This window comes from Gavialis gangeticus, unplaced genomic scaffold (genome assembly GCF_001723915.1).
Source record: "Gavialis gangeticus isolate Ggan-Ray unplaced genomic scaffold, GavGan_comp1, whole genome shotgun sequence".
NCBI classification, from domain to species: Eukaryota; Metazoa; Chordata; order Crocodylia; family Gavialidae; genus Gavialis; species Gavialis gangeticus.
Window position 1 is genome coordinate 47,229,956 of NW_017729000.1, and position 18,921 is coordinate 47,248,876.

General features: G+C 46.0%; 1 long non-coding RNA gene across 1 annotated transcript in view; it reads left to right on the forward strand.

The window, feature by feature from the left end:
• The window catches only part of LOC109290190, a 40,872-nt gene that overhangs the window by 11,291 nt on the left and 10,660 nt on the right, over window positions 1-18,921 (forward strand). The gene's annotated exons all lie outside the window — the stretch shown is intronic.

Here is an 18,921-nt window from a genome sequence, read left to right on the forward strand (position 1 = left end):
AATTCCCACACTGTGGCACCCTAATGGCCCAGGCAGCCACTCCACAGCATGTTGAGCTGGGGCAGAACAACTCTGCGCTGGCAGGCTGACCCCCCAAACTCCTGCCTGCTGGGACTATGCCGCCCCCGCTCAACATACTACAGTACCAGGTACACATGAAGACACTGCACCCAGGAGCAATAAATTCCAGCGTGACCTGCACTGGAATTTATTGTGCCAAATTAATTTCATATGTAGATGCACCCACTGCATAGTCTGCTTAACTTTCTCTAGCACTTCTCTTTCCAAGAGAAACAAAAGGACATAAGTTAACTTCTGGGAGGAGGTAAGTGACCCTGGTTTGATTTGCGGGTTATGGGTTCTGCAACCTGTTCCTACTGATTGTGTAAATAAAGATACCTTAAGAACTTCAAAATGATAATGAATGATCCCACCTTTGGCCAGGGGACTGGACTGGATGATTTCCTGAGGTCTCTTTCTGCTCTGTTTTCCAATGATTCCATTAATGTTTGGTGCATGATACTTAAATAACTTTCAGTGATATAGAAGCCAGACATTGTGACCTTTGTTAATATGCATCCAGCTGGGTGAGAGATGAATCAGTTTCAGTTCCTAATGATGTTGAGATTTTGGGGGAAAATCAAGTTACCTTTCAGTTTGTCCTTTAATACCTCACATGTGTGAGATCTACAGAAGCCTTTCAATGAGGAAGAAAAGCCAGAGTGCTTGTTCTAAGTCCCAGATATAGGGAGATCGTGGAAAAGCCCCAACAGTGGCAGTGAAGGTACAAAAAAATTTTAATCATAAGGGTTTGTATCTCAGTTTCAGCATACTTCTTCTGAGACAAAGGTGAAGCCATGAATTGGTGGCTGGCCCTGGGATTAGATGTTATTTTAAATCTACCCTTGCGTGATCAGTACATGAGAAAAATATTGGCATCCTGATATTTTTGAAAAAAATGCAGCTTAATTCCACATTTACAAATTCCTTTGATGAGACAGGGATGTCCAGTTTGTGTCAGACTTGCTTGAGATCTGAGAGTTTGCAAATTTCCTTCATGACTTGCTCTTTCTTAGCTTGTTGGACCATATCTACAGCCCCTTGCTTGGGTAACTGCACCCTTCAGTTCTTGCGCTGAAGCTTAACTGCTCTCCGGATGCTAACTTAATAACTCCCTCTGCATCTTATAGTGTCACTGATTCTGGATCTGTCACTGGCTCGGGCACCCTTATCCTGTCTAATACCAAGGGGGTTGAGATAGGCCTGCTTGCTCCACTGAGTCCTGAGCGCAGAGCAGGCCTCATTCAACCATTTGCACACACAGTTCCATGGGTCAGTTCTTAACACTGCCCTCCGGTATCTACAATCTTCATTTTCTCCTTCTTAGGATTGAATTCTCTACCATCTATGTATGAAGCACCTCTCTTTCATCTGGTCTTCAGTGCAAACTCCAGTTGGAAACCATTGCTGCTGACAGAACTATTCCTGATGTTCAGCTTTCTATCCTTAGCTGATTCTCCCACTCTGACTGACAACCTTAATAGTTTCAGAGAGAGCAGAGAGTGGTCAGCTGTTGAGATTAAAGGGATATTTACCTATGTGTTAACTGAGGTCCTACTCCTGTACTCCACAGTGGGGTTTACAAACCCTGTCACACTAACAAATGTAGGAAAAGAGAGGTTTCAGTCAATTGCTGTGCTCCTATGCTGACTACAGAAGTGCTTTTGCAGCATGGGAGGGGACCTGGTTTGGATGCGTGGTGACATTGTTATACATGCCAACAAGAGCTTGGCTTGCTTGAGAAAGCCATATGGTGGGTTTCAACACTTGAGATGTGACACCTCTGGGTGACAGACTTTACATAAGTGTATGATTTTGGTTTCTTCTGTGGGCAGTCTGGGCAGTGGTTTGAAAATTATGTTGCAAAGTGTTTCTGGAGGAAATTTCTCATGTTTAATATGCAAATTTCTTTCCATGAAGAGAAAGAGCCACTGATATTTTTGAGATAATATTTTCTTCCTTATTTACAAAATACTTCCCACAGGAGGCATCATAGGGCTATGTGTCATGGAAGGAAAATTAGCCTAGCACTAAACCTTTTAACTAATTCCTTTTTTAGACTTTGTCTTTCTTTGAGATGTTACTGTAATTTCAGTATGTGGAATCATTTATTAAATTTAAAGCAATGGGGATATTTTTTTCCATTTTTGCAAAAGTTAGTCTGGAATTTGAATTTGGGCCCATTACAGGAGTCATACCATGAGAGATAACATGCTTCTCATTAGTGTTCATTTTGTCCCCTCTTAAGAGGATTCTATAAAATATGGATGGGAATTATTTCAGCTGTATATAAAATATAAACTTAAGCCTCCAACTGAAATGAGGCTTTGTTTATATTTTGAATTCAGGCTCCCTTAAGTCATGGCACAAATCATACCCATGGAACAACACCCCTTTGCTTTGCCTTTACAAAATCATCTTGAAGAGGACCACATAGCAGCAACAGAGCAACTCAATTCAGCCATGGCGTGAGAGAAACTAGATTCAAGTCCCAGACAGGCTCTTACAGGCCTTGGGAAGATGGAGACATCTTCATCTTTTCTACATAATTCTTTGTGCATACTTTACAGCATTGTTTTGTAAGAGGACTAACTAGATGGAGAGCAGTGCTCTAATGTTGAGATATACTGAAAATCTCCCAAAAGTCATTGCAGAGGAGGAACTTTATGCATTTGAGCAGTGGTATGAAGTTACTGCCCACCTGTCATTCCAAAGTACTGCAGAACCTTTGGATTTCCCCCCCCAAACATTGCACTTGTAGCAACAACAGAAGGAAAAGACATCCTGTTAGCTGATTTGGCTGTTTAAATCACATGCATGTGTGACTGACATGGCTAAATCAGTGCTTTATATTTTATTGCTGCATGTCTCCTCCTGTCTGGGGAGGACTTAACTGTGAAAGTGCCAGATGTGAATAGAGCCACACAAATCAGCTGCAAGTCACCATGATCAGCTGCTTCTAGCCACAAAGACGTTTTATGTGGCTAGGTATATTCTGTTTGGTGTCTCTGCATCTTTCCTACATCTGGGCCCAATAAAAGGAATAGACACATGGCCATGGCCAGTTGTGGGGAGTGGTCAGGTAAGCACAGCTGAACCAGGCAACAGACAGACAGGTGACCGTAGGGAAATTAGCTACAGTTATATTTAAGACATTGAGACTTGCTTTAGGGAGCAGAGATGTATAGGGCAATGGTTAGATTAGGGACTAGAGAGGCAGCGAGTCCTTGTTTCCCACTAGATCTAGGGAAAAGCAGGGAGCAGGAATAGGGTACACCTAGCCAGGAAAGAGTGGGAAGCTGGGAGGGATTCCTGAGGGCACCTAGGGGTGGAAGGGCTCCATGCAAGGGAGCAGGGTGGGAGTTTTGAGGGAGGAGCAGGAGGGGGAGGGAGAAAGTGGGGCTCCAGGGCCAGGTGGGAAGGACATGTGCCCCCAAGGCCATGCCTTCTTATGCAGTGCTCTGCAACCCTTCCCCAGGTTCGCCATGTGCTGGTCCGTGTGTTCTTGAGGGAAACAGGTAGGAGGCCACTGCCAGGCCCTTGCTTGTGGCTACTTAACTCTCTCGAAGCATAGCCCTGTTAGGCCTCTGGCATGGTGACTGTGAAGGCTGCTAGAGGTAGGCAGGGTACCATATGTCCAATGGTAACCTCCCAGGCAGAGCTCCCTGTCACAGCCTACTTCTCCTCAAGGAGATACGATCTCATCCATCATCTCAGGCTTCTTCACTTCTTTTGGATGGACTCCACAGATCATTAATTGCTCCCACAGAGTTGACCCACTACAACTGACCACAGGTGAACTCAATAGAGGGGTTCTCAAAGAGCAGCTCCCCAGCTAGCTCCCCCAAGTGCTGGGATATAAACTTGATTGTGGCCTGAAGCTCCCCAGGGGAAAAGTTGGGGCAGTAAATAAGGGAGGTGCAGCATGGCCCCTGAACCTCCCCAGAGCTGGCTCAGCTCCCATCATGATGGTGTTGGCCTTGTCAGCAGTGGGCAGTCTGCATGCAAACCCCTTTAAGGGATGTCTGAGTGTGAGGCTGGGCTGTGGACCCATTGATATCCTTCTGCCTGCTGGAACAAGTCTGTCCTAAAAGTAGTGGGGGTGGAGAGAGGAAGGCAAGGCATGGGTAGTTTGGTTATTCAGAGATGTAGACCTTCACTTGGTCAAAGAATGCCAATTTGGTCTAGTCATCCACATGGTTCTTTCTGGTCCTGACTAACTTGGATGCCTATGTGGGCAGTGTTTACCTGTCTTTGTGCATTTGAGGGGCTACTGGGAGCTTTCAGGCTCTATACATCCTCCTATGTGCAAGCTACTATTATGTGTGGAGGTGGGTTAGTAGAACCCAGTCCTGTGAGCCAGATGCATGACCCAGTCTGGACCCTTGGATGCCCACATGTAGACATGCAAGGCATTCTGTCCTGTGGGCACCTAGACTGGCACCTATACATGCACAGGGAGCAACAGCATGTCACTTACACTTTAGATGTCGGCATAGTCTTTTTTGGCTCCCCAAACTTTTAGGCATCTATGGGGAATAATAATATGCTTCCCTAGCTGTGTATGCGAGATTCATTGCAGGTACATCTTAAGCTTATTCCAACATAAAGAAAGTTACAAAGAGAAATAGTCCAGAATAAGTGGAGTCAAACCAGAATGAGGACAAAACCCAGAAGCTTTACAGATTTTACAAAATGTTTCATCTGGAAAAGGTAAGAAAACCTAATAGATAGCTTCCAAGATCAATACTAGAAATTACAACTTGGAAGAAAAATTGTTGGTAAAAAGTTAATTTTTCCTCTACAAAAATGGTCTGGTTTTTTTATTGTGGTTTATTAGCTGAATTCCCTGGCTATTTAAATATTTTAGAAGTCAGTCAAATTATTATGGAGCATCCCTGGCATGAGTGAGATAAAATATTACATGTGGATACAGCAAATACCACAGTTCCCTCAATTATTACATTAAATGATTTTTTTATAACATACTAAGTCCACACAGCACTGTTTAGTAAGGAAAGATACACACTGAATATAGATCAAGTCTCAAAATAACTAATATTTTATACTGGTCATAAAAATTGGCACAATGTAATGTTAAGAGTCAGCAAGGTATGGAATTTGCACAGAGTCTTTTACTGATAGAATGGTGTGGCAGGGCACCTTTGGGTGCCTGCCACTTTAAGGGCAGAGGCAGGCAGCTACCAGGTGCCTGATGAGGGTGGCTATTTTGAACACAAGGCATATAGAGGCTGCAGTTTGCTGCTACAAGCAGAGGCAGAAATATTACCTAGCTGAGCTGCAGCAGGAACAACCTTGGAGGCAAGGGCAGGAGCTTACAGGGATGGTTTGGAGGCTCCTGCTCCTGGGCATGACCTAAAACTGCACCCTGCCAGGGAAGGGTGGTCTGGTGGGGCTCCTGGTGGTGTGGGAACCCATCAGGAAATGCCAGGCTAGTTACCTCCCCAGTGAAAGGCAAGGTGGTGTGCCTTAACCCCAGCCCCCACCTTTGGGTGGGTTTTGGAAGCAGCTGGGGGAGTAGTGGGGCCAGGTATGCCCACAAGTAGGTGCCTGAGCCCAGCAGGGATATGAGGTCCCAGAGACCCGAGAGGGGATAGTGTGGAGAGCATTGGGAGGCCCCACACAGAGTAGGGCTGAAGTGCAAGTAAGCCTGAAGAGCTGTGCTTGTGAGGGGGCTGAGTAGGGCTGAAGTCAGAGTAGGCCTGAAGGACAGCCCAAGGGGTGTGCCGAGTAGGGTCGAATGAAGTAAACTTGAAGGACAGTGCAAGGGCCAGCCCCATGAGAAGTTGTGCCCAGTGAGAGGCTTGGGGCAGAATCAGCCCAGGGTTTGTCATAAGGCCAGACCACGTGGAGTAGGGGAACTCGCGGGAACCAAAAGACTGTGTGGCAAGGCCAGTATGAATGTAGCAAAGTCTGGTGGTCCAAGAGGGGCCGCTCATGGAGGAGCAGGGCAGTGGAGTGTGGCCCAGTAATGGGCAGTATGCCAGAGGCCCCAGTGAGAGAAGGGAGGAGTGGAAGAGGCCTCCTGTGCGAGGGAAGGTGATGTGAATGTGCGTGTGTGTGGAGCCCAACTTTGGACTTCGTTTGCTGTGGTCTCAGACCAGGAGTAATATTAATCTGGATGCCATCTGCAAGGCATGGGCTGCAGTGTAGGGGAGGTTTAGAGCCACAGATAGTGCCACCTGGCATCAGGGCAGGTAATGAGTAGCCTCCCATATTTACCATCTGTTTGTAGGAACAGCAAAGTCATGGCTGGCAGGACCATGTGGATTGCCCCATAGCGACAGGTGGGTAAGCGGATATGAGACCCAGCCCCAAGAGGTACCCCCTCTGACAAATGGTCTGAGAAGCAAATGTGTGTGCAAAATGTTTTGTTTTTGAAAGCAAGCATGATCTGCAGCAAGAACATTAGTAACAATGCTGTTCTATTTCAACCAGCATGGAAAGTTGGAGAGGAAAGGAAGTGAATCAGGTCTTGTGATGCTTTCAGGTAGGTATAGCCTAATGTGCAGACAGCACAGACAAGCACTACAGAGCAGGCCCAGTTACACCTTTGAGTTGTATCTTGTTTTCTTTCCCCCCTAGTTCATTGCTTTAATCTTTTTTCCCCCTCCATCCTTCTTCAGATGATACAATAAGTGGTTTGAGGCCAAATTTTGGTATTTATGAGCTTCACCATTGCATGCAACTGCATATTTTGCATGCCTAATTCAACAGAACTTTTTGAAAATCTAGCCATTCATTTTATCACATTAAAACCAACACAGGAACCAAATGCCTGATGGGTTGATCTAAATGCATAAAGAATGCTTGCAGGACCTAATTGTTGTTGTTTTAAAGATTATTTCAAAAGCTTTAGAAGAATGCCACCTATTTAAGATGCCAAGACAGTACCAGGGAATGTGTTTAGACTGAAAACTGACAAGGCATTTTAAAAACAACATTAGCTGGCTATACTGCCATCTAGTGGTTATTTAAAATATAGCCAATGGTAAAAGCATGCTTTTTTGTTCCCTTTAAATAACAAATTTGTCATTGCTGGTTGAGGCTACATGTGCAAATAGTGCTGGCTGGATTTACTCCAGAGTAATTTACTCTGGAGTAAATCCACCCTGGGCAGGTGTCTACCTGTGTGTGCGTTTGGGAGCAGATTTTCTTCCAATGGGAGGAGCCCAGAGAGGGCTGCTCCCATCCTGTTCTACACCCTGCAGCAGCAAGGGGGAGCTCTGGGTTCTCCCTGGGTGCTAGCCCAGGGGTTGGTGGGGAGCCACAGGGCCAGAAGACAGTTCTGTTGTTGAAGGGGCTGCGAGTTTGCTTCTTGCCCCTGGGAGTGTAGCCCTCTGGGAGTTGATTCTTGCACCCAGGGTGGGTTCCGGTGGTGGATCTGCCCCTGCCCTGGCAGTATGGAGCTTCTAGCCCTGACTCTCCGATCAGGGGCAGGGGGCTTGGAAAGAGCTGCGGGGGAGGGGCAAGTCCCAGTCCCCTGCCTTGGTCCACTGGTGGTGCAGCTAGCCGTGAGCCCCTGGCTGGGCAGGGATTCTCTGCCCAGCTGGGGGCTCACGGCTAGCTACCCCACTGGCAGATTGGGACAGGGGGCTGGGACCTGCCCCTCCACAGTGCTCTTTCCAAGTCCTGTGCTTTGATTGCCTGACTGGGACATGGGGCTGGAAAAAAGCTGCAGGACTTGGACCTTCCCGAGACCAAGACAGCTCCTGGCCAGCCCCAGGCTGCGCAAGGAAGTCTACATTTGCAGCCTGGAGCTGGCTGAAGACTGTCCCATTTTGTGCATGGAGCCCAAATGGGACAGTCCTCAGCCAGCTCCAGGCTGCATATGAGATCTCCCTGTGCAGCCCAGGGCTAGCCAGGAACTGTCCTGTCTGGGGAAGGTCCCAGCCAGCTCCAGGCTGGGCAGGAAATTCTCCCTGTGCAGAGAGCTCCCAGCCCCAGTTCCATGATCGCAATTGTGGAGCAGGGGCTGGGAGCTTCCTGCTGCCAGGGCAGGGGGACATTGTCCCTACCCAGACTCAGGTGGCAGAGCCTGCCTCAGCAGCAGGCAGCTCCCAGAGACAAGGAGCAATCTCTCGCCTCCTGCTGCCCAACTGACTAGGAGCAAATTTGCTCCCAATCAGCTGTCTACATGTGCTTTACTGCACAGTAATGACTTGGCAGTTAATTTGCTATGCACTTTCAGATCGTAAATTAACTGCCAAGTAGAGCAAATTACTGCGAGGCAAGGGTCTGCATGTGTAGATGGTGATGCTTACTGGATGCATCTACATGTGATGCTAAGTCACTGTAGCAATGCACTATGGTGACATAGCATCAGTGGGCAAAACCCACTATGCTGCAGCTACATCACCATAGTGGTGTGCTCCCTAGGTATAGCACATTACTATGGCGACGTGGAAGCTAAAAATAACCATGCACCTTGCGGACAGTGCAGTACAGGCTGTTACTGCACCGTCATTTAGTACTTCCAAAAGGAAGTACTAAATGATGGTGTAGTAACAACAGCGCCATAGGGGCATATGCAGATGTGCCCAGTATGCAGTAATTTGCTCTACTGTGCAATAAAGTGTCCTATGTAGACACACCTACTGAGTAGCAGGATCTATGACTACACTTCTCTTAACCCAGTGTCATGGTGAAATGTCTAACTGACTCTGGTGCCAGAATGTGTCAGTTTTGGCTTTCCAGTGGAATGGACAGCATAGAATGACAGTTCTGTATGCAGTATGTTCTCTCCAGATATCTGTCTTCCAAACAGGGTGTAAAGGCTTCTGTCGAAGACTCCAGCTATGCTCTTTTCATTTGATAATATTGATAGTAACATGCTCATGTGTGGCACATTATTTCTGTTAGGTAAATGGCACAAGGGGATCAGGAGAGGTCAAAGGCGTTCTGCATTGAGACAGTGATATGCATCACTTGATGCTGTGTCATCCCCATTAACTTCAGTGGATGGAGGAGCCTGTTGTCACCTCACAGAATGTGGCCCATAGACATGTCAAATAGGTGAAGGGTCAGAACAGGGGAAGGAACAGAATCACAACTGAGTTTAGTCTTCAGTAGCTACCACCATTTCATCCTTGCAACAGGCCCTATCCAAGAAGTGCCTGACCCTGTCCTACGACTTGGAGAACTTCAGCATACACTTTCAAGGTAAGAAAGCCAAGAGGGCTTTTGCTGTTTAATTTGCTTGCCAAGGCTTGGATATTAGCTCAAATGGTTAAATGTTCTCCTGGCACATGGGAAGCAAGGAGAGGAGGGACATGGTTCAATGTTCAGAGCATTGGCCTGAACTGTGGATGATCAGGTTCAATTCCTTCTTTGCCACAGACATCCTGTGTGGCCCTCGGCAAGTAACTCTGTGCCTCAGCTCCCCACTGTACAATAGGTAACAATACTGTGCTAGTCACTCATCAGAGAAGAAATCTATTAAAGATTGTAAGATGCTCATATACTACTGGGGGCCTGTGGTATGTCCTGCACCCTCATTAGTAGGTTCATGGGCATGCACCTTGCAGCTCTTTAAGAATGGAAATATGGTGCGCTTCTCTGGCCACACCAGGGGCTATAATAACTGCAGGGCCAGAACAAGGGACACTTGCAGTCTGCCTCCTGAGGAGACCAGAGCTCCTGGGCTGGGAGGAGAGTGCTGGAGTGGACAGCTCCCAGTGGGAGCAGAGTCGCTGTTGGGGCTACCTGTGGAGGAGTCGAGCAGCAAGGGCCAGAGCAGCTCTAGAAAGGCTGTACCAGAGAGGACAGGAGAGACCTGAAGTTCATAGAGGTCCTGAAGAATCCAAGACAAGAAATGAAGGAAGCCTGTGGCTGACAGTGCTGAAGAGTGTGGAGGACAGCAATTAAGGAGGTCAGAACTGATAGTGGACATGAGCTGAGAGATACCATGACTGGCAGAAGACTATGAGAAGAGACTTTAATGGCATCAGGTAGCAAATGAGCCCAGGTGGTTGATTACTGCTGGTGTATGGGGGAGTACACACACACACTAAATAGCAGAAACACCTACTTTACCCTATGTAACAATGTGGTATCAGAAGTATATTATAGAGTTCACATAAAAGCCACAGAAGTTGAATAGACAGAGAGTGTGCCTTATACCACTCAGGATTTCCCCTCCCAACTTTCCTCCTTTCTTATGTCCTTGCTGTGGAAGAAGAAGGAAGGCTCTACTGGAAATGGCTATAATGCAAGGTGTGGGAGTACAGGAGTTCAGTGGTATTTTATCCCCTTGTGTGGGAAAATCTGCCAGGACTGGCAGGATCCAAATAAATTTGGAGGGGTTAAATTCAGACTTTTTTGTAAGGCTCTGGCTCAAAGACAACTTCATCAAATCATCTTAATCACATTCTAGAGAGCTAGGAAACCTTGGACTATTGCCAGCTTTGGCCATTTGCAAAGGGCCTAAGCCAAGCTATAGAAAAGTGGCTAAAACAAAAAGCTCCAAAGCCTGTTTCTGAGTGATACAGAGTGACCCACTGCAGACGCGACAACCGGCCTGGTCAGCAAAGGAAAAGAAGTAATCACCATGTCCAGTTAAACCAGTAATGAGATCAAATTAAACAGTGCATAAGGCCTGAAAGGAGACACTAAGACTTTAAATGATATAATCCAAATATACTATAACATAGCTTTAGCTTAAAAATGTTAGTGGTAAGTGATTGCTGTATCCTAGTTTACTGGATGTAGTTTTGTTTCCCTAGATACATTTGTGCTAAGTCTCTTAGATAAATTGTAAAAACAAAGCAGTCTCATCAGTGAAGACCATAAACTTAAGGTGAAAAGAACACAGAATGAATGCAAGCAGGAAGGAGATGAGAAATCCTTTCTTCTAGAACTGTAACTTTCCCAAGGACATAAATCCTATCTGATCAACACCTTCCAAATACACAAGAGAGCTGGTTCAGTCCAGCCTCAAAATTTTCAGTGAAACAGACATTAAAATAAAACCAACCAGAAAACATTTATTAGAATATTAGAACAAATTATCTATAAATATAGGATACAGGCTGAAGGAAAATGTGGAGATCTTAGGAAATTCAAGAAGACCTGCAGCTAGCATGCCACCCTCTTCTTCTTGAGTTGCCCCAGCTGACATGTGTAAGAATCTATGTTGTGCGGTCAGATAGCCAGATGGACTTCAGGATAAGTGCTCATTTGTTGTGTTTTGGGGTGCAAGATGGATCAGGCTGGAGACTTCTCTTTTACCCTTTTTTATTGGTAGGCAATTTAACAGCTCATGTATAATCTAGGTAACTAGGACACCACCTTTCTAAGTATCAGATGGCCAGACAGACCTTCTGGTTAAAAGCTGCATTTGATTTTATCATTTATTTGAATTTTGGTGGCAGGCAGATGTGAGAGTGCACAGATGCACATGCGCACACATACACACACACACATACACATGCACATGCACACACTGCAAAAACAAAGTAGCCTTTTCAGTGAAGATTGTAAGGTAAGGTGAAAAGAACATAAAGCCATGGCAAGCAGCATTTGATGACGATGAAAAGTAATGTAAAAGAAGAGTAAATATATGGTGTACAGCCCGCTACAGCTGTAATTTAATCAAACCCAATATAGATTTAACTTGGAAAATTCAGGGATAAAACTACACAGGAATAAAGTACATTAGTGTGTGTACTACCTGTCTGCAGTTTATGCTAGTGTTGCAGTTTGCTCAAGGCTGTCTATCCCTTGCTCCCTTGCCGCCTAGTGGCCAGACGCTGTAATAGCTACATAAGGCATGCTATTAGTGGTACCCTCAGACAGAAATTCCTTCCTCGACTCCAGATCCCAGTGCAGTTCACATCAGTGTAAAAACCCTGCAGAAGTCACACCAGGGTAAACATGACTTGTGTCCACACCTTATTACAAAATCTCTTGCAATGGAAAAAAGTACTTTTATAAGGACCAGTTGGAGAACATTAACAAATGGTGAATTTTATATTAGTTAATAAAAGTACTTATACCAGATGTCTGAATTTAAAGGGTTAAATTCAGGATAAAGGCATCCATCATGTTGCATGTGTCCTTGGCTCAATATAGAATACTCATAATGAATGGTTAATGAGTGAGCTACAGAGTAATTTGTGGAAATTACTTTATGAATTTAGTTTCATGAATACATTTGAGGAAATCATAAGCTGTTTGTGGAGAATCTAAGAACAAAACAGAAGCAAATAAGTAATTCACTGAATTAGTTGCCAGGATCCTTTTATGAATTTCTAGTTTTTATGGAAACATTCAAAAGAACAAGGAAAAGTGACTTGGGTCCAGATCCTGTAAGATATTTAGGTACCTGACCATTCTGTGGTTCAATGGGAGATATGCATGTAAGTACATTTGAAGATCTGGGCCTTAGTCTTTCCTAGTACTCTTCATAAAAGGGATAGTATTACCATATTTTATGCATACACCACGCCCGCATATGTAATACACACCTTTTTAAGAGGCAGGATGAAAGAAAAAAATGCTCCTTGCAGAAACTGTGTAGGAACAGCTAGGGAGCCAAGCCTGCTGCCATCCATGTATACCAGATGGGGCTCATGGACTAACACAGAGGGCTGACCCAACATGCTGTAGACCCCAAGCACTGGACTGAACTCTGCATGCTGGGTCCTGGTCCACATGATGGTCCAACATGGCCTACCAAGTCTGACTCCACACCAGCTCTGGGCTTTGCATTGTGTCTGAACCTACCTGCCACATCCAATCCAGCATGCCATGCTCTATGCATTGGCCCTAGTCTCAGGCTGACGGGCTCCCCATGGATCCAGAAATTTGTCATCAGGAGCAGTGATAACATTAATTACTGTGGCTCTTAGAGCTGCAGCAGTTAACATTGCCACCTCTCCCCCGCTGTCAAATTTCTGGACCAAGGGAGATATAGTTTTCTCACATATGATATGTCAGATCATTTTAGTGAAAATGGTACACATCATATGCAAAAAAATACAATATTAAGCTATATCTTTTGGATATTTTGACTCTAGATTTCCCAACATGGGTTTGCATTCCAATATTGGAAGGGGGATGGATGAGAACAGGACTCAATTGTATAATATAAAAAGACAGTAGTTATTAATGAGATATGAGAACAGTAACCAAAGAAGGAGCAAGCAATAAATGAAACTTTTTTTTAAATTGTAGATTTTACTTGAACCAAGTAGTGATAGCTGCGGAACATGGAGTCACTTGAGTAGTGCATATTGGTTTTATATGCTTAGGCTTGGATCCCAGAGCAGGGACAAAGATCTGTAATATGAAAGACCCCAAGGCAGGTGGTAGAATGAACAGTTGAATTTGTGATCTCTAAATCTAATAGCATGAACTTCTACTTGTTTAGAGACTTTTTAAGCTCATAAACCTGTATGTGGTCCAACTACTAAAGGAAGGCAGAGAGACACATGATTAAAGCATGGGCACTACAGTAGAACAGTGATTTTCAACCAGGGGGCATGGCAGCCTGAGGTACCATGATATCCTTTTAAGGTTGCCTTGGGGTGCTGCACAACTTTTAGGTGATTCGCATGATTTACAAGGTAAAGTCAGATAGTATATATACATGTGCACTTTACTCTGGAGCTGACTAATTAAATCTGCTGTAAAGTATCACAGTCTATACGTGCTCTGGCATTAGGACACAGTACATTAATTAACACCACTGTAGGTAGTACTGTCAGGGACAGTACTATTGTATGGTCAAGTAATTTACTTTGCCAAAATGCATGTGTAGATGGTGACAAATGCTGCTGGGGCATGAGAGTGCTAAAGTGTGGAGGCTGTCTGCTGCCTAGCCCTGTATTTTAGCACCCTCATGCCTCAGCCAGCCCCCATAGTGCCACCTGGAGCTTGGGGCTGACTCTTTGGGCCCCTTGCCAGTCCGGGGCCATTCTGCTCTGCTTCAAAGTGCTGTGGTTCTAGGTGCACATGTAGACACTGTGCCCAGGAGCAGCTGACTCCAGCACAAACTGCATGGGAACTTATCACTGCACCTTAATAGCACACGTAGATGCACCCAGAGATTTCAAATAGGAATTTATAGTGTTAAAAACTATACTGACATATAGTTTTTGCATGAGAAGAATTGCTCTTATTATTTTATCAAGAAAGGAGTGAGAGATCAGAGCTGGTATTTTCCAAGCACTACCTCAAGTCTTGTGCAGGAGGCTTTAAATCTAAGGAGGTTGAGAACTACTACAGTAGAATCTGGAAAATTTGTTTGAGAGGTTTGCGACCTGCTTAGTTTGTAGCAGGTTACTGAATGAAGGATGAGCTACTCAGCTGTTTGCTGTATCTTTGACTTCAAAGGGTATCACTTCTTCAGTCAGCTGGAGCACAGCCACGGTCCCCACGCAGCTGATCAGAGAAGTGCCACACTTTGAAATAAAAGCTGCAGCTAACAGCTGGAGCACCTCAGACATCCTGCACAGTTGTTTGGTGTAGCTCTAAAACCCTGGCTAGTTTTCAAGCCCTTGTCTTTGCAGGGAGGTGGGGGCGGGGATTAGGAACCTACAAAATGTCTGGGTTCTACTAGACCAGGATAAGAAAAAGATATGCCTATTTATCAGCTGGACTTTATTTCCTCCTAGGCAGATGCCATGCTTGGCACAGGAAGTACCAACCATGCAAGCAAAGCCAAGCTCTCTAGGAAAACTCTTAAGGAAACATCCTGCAGGTTAAAGAGACCCTGTCAATAATGGCTGCTTCTCCCAACTGGTACAACCACAAAAGACACCAAACTAGTCCTTGCTCCTAAGTATGCCCAGAATAAACCAAGATCTAACATTACAAAGGTAACTTAAACAGGTAAGACAGCGAACATGTAATGTAACAAATGTAAAGGGCCAAAGACTTGTCTGCACTTCAGGATGTGGTGAACTTAAATGCATCCACTGCTACAAAAAGCATCTTGGCATATTTCTTAGTGAAGCAACACTACAAAAGCCAAAAAGGCAAACAAGGTGAAAAACAATGAAAACTCCACAAACATATTTGCAGCAGCTGTCTGCAGAAAACTGCATCAAAACATGCCATTTGCATCAGCTTAACGCCATGCCAGGTTGAAAAAAAGTGGAGACCTTGTGATGAGTCCAGGAGATGAGAAGAACCTATGAGCTCATCCAGTCACTGTCCCTGGCAATACCTTTTTCACCTTTAATGCACAAAGTCACAGAGCACATTCAGGTTCCAACTCTTATTTTCTTATATAACTGCAATGTTTGCTATATGTGGTGTCTGGATACTGTGTAGAATGGGTCTGGTAGTTGTAAGGATTTGATCTTTGTCAGGAAGTGGTTTGCTTCAAGGAAGTACATTTTGAAGTATACATGTTTAATTTCTCTACTGATTTTTGTCACTTTCATAAGTGTTATCTTTATTTGTTTTAAATAATTAAAGTTGGGTCTAGTTGATGAGAATCCCCAGAGATAGAAAAGTGGTTTATTTTTCAGACCTTTTCCACAGCCCCCCTTTTTAAAGAAGGTGAATGTTGGAGAGAAATGTTTCCAACTGATAGCTCTAACAACTGGCAATAGCTCTTGCAATAAAATACTGTATTTATTGGAACCCAAGACAAGGTTTTGCCTCCCCATTCAACATGAGGGAAAAAGGGCTGCTCTTAGATATGAGTACCAGCCTGGGGCAGGCGACTGCTGTGGCTCCAGCTCTAGTTCCAGTCCCGACCCGAGCCCAGGGCTGCAGCCGCAGCCATATCTGCCACCTACCCTGGGCTGGTGGGGGAGGCAGGATAGGGGCTGAAGCTGCTGCTACTGCCAGAGCTGCTGCCTGCCCTGGACTGGGGCTGGAGCCACTGCCATGCCCTGGGCCATGCCCTGAGCCAGGGCCAGGGTCAGAGCTAGATCTGCTGCCTAGGGCAAGTGCCACGGGGAACAGGCACTGAAGCAGGAAAGTGGTGCCCGAATCTCCAAAGCTCTCCAAATCTTTTCCAAATCAATTTGGAGAGCTCACCACCACAGGGAGGTGGACCCAGACTCTACCGGTAAGTAGCATCATGACAGCGCCTCCCATGCAGCATGGGGCAGTGAGGGGGCAGCAAGAATTGCCCCCCTGCCTGGCAGCAGCTGGTAAATGCTGGGATTTTTTTTTTAAAAGAGTTGGACTGCTGGGGCCAGGCGGGGCAGCCACTGACAGGGCTGAGAGAGCGGGTGGGTGATGGGGCCTGTTTGATTCGGAGATTTGGCCATTTGGCAATGGCCAAATCTCTGAATCAGATTCAGCCGAATCGATGCAGGACAGTGATCTGAATCACCAAATCCATGGGCAGCTGATGCCTCCTGAGTTTGGGCGACATGTGCTCCACCCAGCAGCCAGTCAGCGACCGAGGGTGGGGTCCCCCTGCGGCCGATTGCGCTGACCTGGAAGCGCAAGCAGTGCTCCCGGAAGTACAAGCGGCACTTCTCCTGGCACCTCCACTCCCTGGCCAGCACTCGCTGTGGGGCACTGGCACTCCCGCCTGCCCATCACCTAACCAGGGTGTGCTGGCTGTCAGGGGGTACACCAGCACTCTCAGGGGGTGCACGTGCACCCCCTACATGTCACCACTCACCGAATCAAATCACTATCCCCTGAATCGGCTGAATCCAAAGTGAATACTAACTTTTTCACGCAGACCTATTATTTATACTCTGCTTTTATCCTTAAAAGCTGTCACCTAGGTTTCTGGGTTTTGCTTTACCACTTATTGAAGCTATAATACGAATTGCAACTACATTTTGGGCATGGGTATTTTGTATTCCGCAATTCTGCAGCCACGGATTTTGCCACAGAATTCACCTTTTGCTGCAGACCTCTACTCCAGAATTTCAGATTTCAATTTAAAACATTATGCCTCAAGTCTTCTTGGTTGGAAAGAAAACTGAAACATTAACCAAGTGTACAAGGAGATGGGGGATATTGCTACAGTTGCTTGTGTATGTTTATTTTATTAGCACCTAGAGCCCCCAAGTAAAATCAGGGCTTCGTTGTGGCATGCACTCCACAAACACACAGAAAAAGACAGTCCATGGCCAAAAGGGTATGTCTACAACAATACAGTGTTATTTTGAGGCTCCTTTGAATCAGCCTGAGCTGCCCCTCTCCATCTATCTTATGCTGCATTCCATACCAGCATGTCTACCTTTAGCTTCCTGTTTAGGAGCCCTTCTAGGAATCAGTCTGTGGAGGCTGAGCTCAGATGTTTAGAGAGTAGCAGGGATCCTGGTTTTATCTGTTTAAAAATCCAAACTTCTCTGATGCGAATCCCAAATTCTCTGATTTAAAAACCCCCAAATCTGTGTTTTTCTGCAATTAAAATGAAACACCACTATATCTATAGATATCCATTGAACAGAATGTTTTATTAATATATTTACCATTTTAAAGCAATTTGGAAGCCTACCAGTGTCCCATTCATTATAATAAAATAAAATCTAAATACCTAAATATTTTGGTGTTTGATTTTGGTTTTTTTATCATAGAAAATCAGAGCTCCTCCTGCCTCTTCACTCATCAGTATGCGTGTCCAGCTGTGGCTGTCCCCACCACTGCTTTGCAGCACTGAGCAGTCCAGATATGCTGGTGCCCTGCCCCTGCCCATTCTATTGCCCCTCACTTCCAACCCACAGCCCTCCATCCCCCCGGCCAGCTGGTTCCTCTCACTCCTGACCCGCAGCCCCTTGGCTCTGCTGATGCCCCTCACTCTTGACCCACAGTCCTCCATCCCCCCCACCAGCCCCGTGGTGCCCTCACACCTGACCCACAGCCACCTGGCCCTGCTGATGCATCTCACTCCTGATCCACAGTCCCCCACCTTCCCAGCCTTGCTAGTGCCCCTTCCTCCAGACCCACTGCCCCCAGCCTCCAGGCCCCAGCAGCCCAGTGTGGGAGGAAGGGGGTGGGTGTGTGGAGAATAGGTTGGGTGTGTGAGGAAGCGAGTGTGTGGTTTTAAGTAATGTGTCGGGGGGCAAGGGAGCATAGGTGACGTGTTGGGGAGGCGGGGGGTGGGATCCCCCCCAGATTTCTGCACACAGGGTTTTAGCCTGGCTGGATGAACTCTGGGTAGAAGCTGCCTCTGCAGTCCAGTAGGCAGAACCTGGCTTGGGAAGGAGTGCTGCACTGCCATGACCGCCAAGATGAGGTGTGGTGGCAGCAGCAGCAGTGGCGCGGAGTTGTGCCCCTTGCTGCTGCTGGGTGGGCAGTGGGCACCTTAGCTTGGCAGCCATGGTGGCATGGCGCTCCCTTTAAAGGAGAAAAATCTACATTTTGCCACATTTTTCCACAGCAAATGGAAAACCCAGGTTCCTAATCATTACATACAAAAATGCTTGAGCAATGACCTTAAGGAAACCTCCCAACTTGGATACTGGCGCCGGGTTCTGACTGGTTTTACAACTAACAGGAACTTGGTGCTACAGTTATTGCATCAGTATTGTAACAAACTGTTTTGTGATGAAAAATGTTTGTGTTCCCAGATAAGCTTGTTCAAAAACTCAACACTATTTCTTACTTAACAGGAAATGAGAAGGACCACAAACAGAATTTGTTGGACTGAAATACAGAATTTTCTTTTTCAACTAGGCGACTGTGGCATAGATGCCTACACAGTCAGATGGATTGCAGATTGGCTGAAGGGTCACACTCAGAGGGTGGTGGTAGATGGGTCATACTCGACCTGGGGGGAGGTGGGTAGCGGAGTCCCCCAGGGCTCGGTCCTGGGGCCTGCGCTGTTCAATTTCTTCATCAGCGATCTAGATGATGGGGTGGAAAGTAACCTGTTTAAATTCGCTGATGACACCAAAATTTGGGGGGAGGTGA